The sequence below is a fragment of the Mytilus edulis genome, chromosome 9, assembly GCF_963676685.1.
Source record: "Mytilus edulis chromosome 9, xbMytEdul2.2, whole genome shotgun sequence".
Taxonomy (NCBI): domain Eukaryota; kingdom Metazoa; phylum Mollusca; class Bivalvia; order Mytilida; family Mytilidae; genus Mytilus; species Mytilus edulis.
The window spans coordinates 41,208,123-41,214,979 of record NC_092352.1 but is presented as its reverse complement, the minus strand read 5'-3'; the positions used below and the strand labels follow the sequence as shown (position 1 = coordinate 41,214,979).

The window sequence follows — 6,857 nt, the reverse complement described above, 5'->3', positions numbered from 1 at the left end:
GTACATTTCCCATGGGAAATTTGATAATTCCCATGGGAATATTAGAATTTCCCATGGGAACATTGAAAGTTCCCATGGGAAAAATTACTTTTCCCATGGGAAGTTTAGAGTTCCCATAGGAACTTTAAAGTTCCCATGGGAAAAGATGAATACAAAAAGTTCCCATGGGAATTAATTCTTCCCATGGGAACAAATTTTCTTCCCATGGGAACAATTTTTCTTCCCATGGGAACAATTTTTCTTCCCATGGGAACAATATTTCTTCCCATGGGAACAAATCTTTTTCCCATGGGAACAATTTTTCTTCCCATGGGAACAATTTTTTTTCACATAGGAACAATTTTTCTTCCCATGGGAACATATTATATTACAATACGAACATTATTTTCCATTTAAATTTTTTTCTTCATAAAAATTACAATTTGTTGCAAATACTGGATATATGAGAATAAAAGAGAATACACTTCTGCCTTAGCTGGATGGAAAGCTGTAGGGCATAACACATTTTTGGAACCTTATAAAACATCTCAGAAAAGCAGATTTGTCTCGGGGACAAGTTTGCAATTCCGCTGAGAGCAAAAGTTGTTCACCTTAATTTTTGGAGTTAAGTCAAAATGAAGTTGATAACTTGGTTGGTATTGGTTCCCTGATATTTGTCCTAAAATTTTTTTTGGCTCTAGCACCACTGTTGAAAAAGTTATGCCCCTTTTTTCAACAATTTCCTTAAAGGAAAAGTAGTTTTCCTCAAGGGAAATCAAATTTCCATATTTAAAAGGAAAAAGATTTTTCCTCAAAGGGAAATTCTTTTTTTCCTCAAGGGAAATTGTTTTTTCAAGGGAAAAAGACTTCCTTCAAGACAACAAATTTCCCTAAAGGAAATGTTTTCCCTTAAGGAAATGTTTTCCCTTAAGGAAATGTTTTCCCTTATTTTTACTTGTTAAACATTTCTTCGCTATACCATGTATACATATAAACAGTATGAATATATATAATTATTACAAGACTGTATAGTTGATGCAAATGATATTCAAAACTTTCATAAATGTTTGACTCAACATTTTTTAATGACATTGAAAATTGATAAAGTCTGACTGTTTAGATCTAGGTATTGTTCATACTTTTTATAAAATTTAACTTTGATTTATAATTTTTTTTTGTAGCAAATGATTCTGTTTTCTTTGTAATTGTTTCAATGCAATACATTAATAAGCAACCAATTTGAATGTCATACCATTTGTGGTGTTCTAAAGAATTTGTTTATATGTTTGCAGATTAAATAATAAAATAAACACTTTTTGTGTTATTTTAAATTAAAATTTTCTTCTGTTTCAACTTCTGTACAGTTATTCAATCCACTACGTAAGAATTCAGTGAATACATTATTCCATTCACTTAACATTTTCCTTCAATTCTAAGAGGAAACATTTTTGCAAATTGTTCTTCAAGATCTTCTTCCGTATATTTGATATGAGGGAGCGATGTAAATGAGTGGATAAAACTGGTGTTCCTTTTTCAACAACAAAATAGTATTTGTTCTGCATTCTCCTTTCTTTCGATTAATATATATAATATGTTGTTGCTTTTATGCAATAGTGTTTTTGTGTATCTATGATAGAACTCCATTTTGTTTATGGGCATTATCATGTGATAATGATGAAATTTCCTGTTTCTTTTTTGCAGGAAAGCACACATTCCAGTTCAAATTAATCCAATTATGCACTTTGTAAATAAATTTCAACTTTAAGTTTCCTCTTCAGTAATGACCTATTGATCATGAAAACCAAGATGTCTGATCACCTATAAATACACAAAATAAACAAATAAAATGTTATAAATGGAGAGAGAAACAGCAATAAATGTTTTTCATATGTATCTTTCTTTATTAAAATACATTAAGTAAACTTGAACCTCGCAAAAAATGATTAGCTGTGATGTAGACTAGAAAGTATTAAATGCAAAATAAAGTATTCGCAAAAAAATAAGTTGATTTACATTAGTCCAGTCTGTGTTTGCAGGAAATTAACATCATTGGTTGCCATATTCCTATTGTGCCTGTCCAAAGTTCAGAGCCTGTAGTTTTTGTAAGTTTAGTCTGACACTAAAATGTAGTGGTTGTTGTTGTTGTTGTTTCATATCGGTCATATTTATTTTTTGTAATTTATTTTGTAATAAACTAGGCAATTAGTTTTACAGTTTGGATTGTTTCAATTTTTCATCTTTGGGTCTTTTATAACTGCCTACTTTGACTATAGGGTATGGATTTTCTCATTATTGAAGGTCGTCACAGGCCTACAATTGCTTTCTTAAAGCCATGATAGTTTTCATATTTAATACACCACATCTTTTTAATTTTCATAGTAATCAACAACTTTAAAAAAAAAAATAAAAGTGGTCTTACCATTTAGGTTTAGTTTGCTTCTGCAAATTTTAAATTGCCTATCATTTCTGCTGTTTATAATTTCTCTGTATCTTCTATATTTCTTGTCCTATACATAAAAGAGTAAAAGTTATTATTGAATGGCATCTTGCATCAATATTTTTTTTGCTGTTTAATGTACATGATGTATATTAATGTGTGTTTAAAAAGAAGAGTGCACACCTGAAATGTCTTGCCTTCTTTTACTAATCATTGATAATATGTTGATAGTCCTAAGTATAAAGCTTTATCACAACTGTCACATAAACTTAACATTAACCAAGATAAATAAATAAAGACTAATGAACCATGAGAATGAGGTCAATGTCAAATGAACCATGCCAGGCAGACATATACAGCTAATAAGGCTTCAATACAACAATTATAGTTGACCTATTACTTATAGTTTAAGAAAAATAGTCCAAATCACAAAAACACTGATCAATAAACCATGAAAATGAGATCAAGGTCAAATAAAACCTGCACCACTGACATATAGATCATACCAAGTTCAAAAACACCAATGTGTTTGATATTAATTTTAAGACATGTATAAATGTTCCAGACCATATCAGTATTTGGATCTTACGTTTACGGTCCAGAACTTACAGTCCCACCATATGTGTACAGTCAGACCATTTAAGTATACTTGTACTGTCTGGTACCAGCTCGACCAAACCTGTGTTTTTATTTTAACTGCAATTAAACTTTTTGTATTAATCTATTAAAGATTTCAGTTATGTTGATCTGTACTGTACATTTGTTTCTAATAAACTTGACCAACTTCTTAAAATTGGGCAGACTGTATGCGTACAGTCCAAATATTTGTATGTTCTGGAACATAAACATGATTAACAAGTATTTGGCAGGATGTCATGCTAAAATCCCATTAATATAATAGTACTAAATTTTGAGTATATATACATGTAAATCCACAAGTTACTTACTGAAATTCATGGCGAACACTCACCAAAAACTTACAATTTAGAGGAAAGACTGGACAGATGAATGCACTTACACTATCAAAACAGAGCCTAAAACTTACCAAAAAACAAGATGTTTTACATTTATCCAGGAGCAGGATAATTGAAAAGTTGTTTTTTTCTTTCTCTGCCGTCCATCATATAACCTTTGAATTCATTCATGCAAAATATGAAAATCTGCAAAGGTAAGACCTTGAACCTCAGCTTATCCACATTTTGAATTTTGAACTGCGTACTTGTCCTTTTCATCTTGCTGACAACCTAAACATAAAAAAATGATAAAAACATAATTCTAGATTGACTTTGTGTTTTTATTTTTGTTGGTAGAAACAATGTTCCCAACTTTAAAACGAAAACATCATCACCAAAAAAGAGGTCATACTAACCTCCGAAATATTTAAACAACAAACCGAAATTATTACTTGATTGAAGATCTTGTTGTAAATTAATGGCATAGATACTCTAATTTTTGAAAACTTGATGTCTATTGCATACTTATATTCCTTTGTTTCGAGAGTATGCATATTTAGATGGACTCCATGGACTTTAATGTTAAATAAGCATGATTAATTTTACAGTTTTTCAGCTCTATGTGTACATTTTGAGAGAATCTTGCAATACTGTATATTCTGATATTCAGAACTTATTGTGAGGTTTTTATTAATACAACTGAAAGCTGTATCTCATTTTCATTTCTGATACATATTTATGAGCTGAAGACCAGTGCCGAAAATTTCAAACTGCATTGAAGACCTATAGGTGATCTTCGGCCGTTGTCTGCTCTTTGATTGGGTTGTTGTGTCTTTGTCAAATTCCCAGTTTCCACTTCCCATTTTATAACATGTATGCTGATTTTTCTCAAATTACAATATTCAATCATGCAATTTTGTCCATTATTGAAAATACGGTAAGCAAAAATAAATGCACAAAAAATCTAACATTGTTATATATATGTAAAAGGCTTTTTTTTTAAATTCAAAACAGTTGCCTACACTGTTAATTTCCTTGTTTGATTTCATATTATTATAGCCTTTAAAGCTAGCTAGATGGTATGCCGGGGCGGATCCAGCCATTTTAAAAAGGGGGGTTCCCAACCCAAGACAAAGGGGATGGTCCTATATTCATTTGGTTTATTTTATTGTCTCATACAAGAATATATATGGTTTGAGGGTGGGAAACAGGAATCTCGAATTTTTTAACCTACCCACTGGGAATCTCAACCATTTAAAAGTTTCTCAAACATGTGGGGGTGGGGGTGACCCCCATGGACTCTCCCTGTATTTCATTTTATTTGTTTTATTGTTCTATACAAGAATATATATATATGGTTTAGGGGTGGGGATCTTGACCGTTTACAAGTTTTCAAACTACTTACTAGAGGGGGACGGACTTCCTTTTTATTTTATTTTATTAATTTTATTGTCCCCCACAAGAATATATATGGTTTAGGGGTGGGGATCTGGATCGTTCACAAGATAATAGCACATTATCAAATTGAACAGGGTGGGGTAACCCCCAAACACTTCCTTTTAATTTCATTTGATTTGTTTTATCGTCCCATTCAAGAATATATATATGGTTTAGGGGTGGGGATATGGACCGTTGACAAGATAATAGCATACTCTCAAATTGAAGGGGGTGGGGATTACCTGCCATGGACTCACCCTCCCTTCTTTCTTCCCCCCAAAATACCTTTTAATAGTTCCCAATGCACAGATAGTTAACATTATTTTCCCTTGATTTACACTTTAGAATATACACTATAGAGGGAGCTAGGGTAGGGGGGCTCCTAATCCCAAAATCCCAGCTTAAAAACAACATAATCCCAACGTCCCAAAATTCGAATAAAGAATTCCCGGATCCCGAAATCCTGGTCCTATCACCCCTCACTATACAGGTGTAATTTTTTTTTAAAAGATAATACAACTGAAGACCACAGTGGTGGGATCCAGAATTTTTCATAAGTGGGGGCCCACCGACTGCCTAAGAGGGACCTGCTCCTGACATGCATCAGTGATTCCATGTATAATCAACCAAATTTTTTTCCCAAACAGGGGGCCCTGAACTCCTGGTCCCCCTTTTTTTCCCCTCATTTCAATCACCCCGATATAAATTTAGTTTTATCACTTGCAATAGGAATGGTTTGAATTCCCATATAATTCTTATATACCATTAATATCAACATATTTCATTTTTGATAAATGAATAGCAAAAGTTTTCTATGGATAGAAATGGATAGTGGCTAAGTGGGAAGCTTTCAGATTCACATCATGCCGGTGGCTGTGTTCAAAGTGCTAGGTTTTTATGAGCTCGTTGTTTGCGGACTAACTATTTAGGCCAGTGGTGGATAATAGTGTGCGTGCATTAATCTTCTATACCTTCTTAATCAATATATTCAAATACTGACGGCAAGTGTTGTAATGTATCAATGTCTTATTTGAAATCACCGTGCTATTTACATGTGGGATCGAGAATGCAGGGGAAAGAAACTTGTCAATTATGTTTATTTCTAAGCCAAAATAAATGAGCCGCCGTAAAATTAACCTTGGTCTAATCCTCAAATTGGCGAAAGAGGCTTTACGGGCTGACTACTAATACATGTCTTAATCTCAAAATAACTCGGCAGCGTCAAATAACAGTGCATGTAAGGCTCGTCTCGGAAGGGGGGTGTCTTTTTTTCTGTCTTCTTTTTTTTAGTTATATTTTTAAAATAACTTACACTTTTTTCCATTATTCTCTTTCTTTCACTATTCTTTATTCCTTTTTTTTCTTTGTCCTCTATTCTGTTACTTCACATCCATACCCTCTTATGTGGACTATGTAGTTTATTTTTCAGTTCTGGCAGAGATATTAGATACAATATATATGTCTCTGGTTCTGGTATTATACGATAAGTCAATTTCTTTTTCATGCAGTGTCATGAAATATAATGGTTTTATGCATATCAGCCAAGATTGTGCGTAACATTTTAATAAACAATTCAACACTATATACACGTTATGTGAATTTTATTAAAATCGATGAAGAACATGAATTTGGCAGCTAGTGCCCCTTAAACAGGTAAAGTTCAATTAACAAATTCTGATCTACTGGCATTCAACCCCAAATTACTTACTTGCTGTATATTGATAAATGTGATTGTATATCGTCAATACCTCAACATCGAGAATACGTTTTATCGGACCACAGATGAATTATCACGTTTTGATTTTCTTTAATTACAGATAAATGTATTTTAGGTTCAGGAAATGATTTATTCTTCGGGTACGTCTAAACAACCGCTCAGGACCTCCTGAGTGCACTCAGGACATACAAAGTGCACTCAGGACCCATTACCGTCATCGTATCTGCACACATGATGGATGTTTATATTCGTTATACGCTTCTTATTTTAGAATTAAATTTTGGAAGAATTTGAAATCGCAGGGGCGGATCTAGCCAGTTTAAAAAGGGGGGTC

General features: G+C 32.8%; 1 long non-coding RNA gene across 1 annotated transcript; it reads right to left on the bottom strand.

Moving 5' to 3' along the window:
• Positions 1 to 1,589: 1,589 nt before the first annotated feature.
• LOC139488337 (uncharacterized) lies at positions 1,590 to 6,081 on the bottom strand. Its single transcript, XR_011655993.1, has 4 exons — positions 5,778 to 6,081; positions 3,462 to 3,660; positions 2,399 to 2,486; positions 1,590 to 1,797 (listed from the first exon to the last, which is right to left on the bottom strand). It is a non-coding gene; the product is annotated as an uncharacterized lncRNA (long non-coding RNA).
• Positions 6,082 to 6,857: the final 776 nt, after the last annotated feature.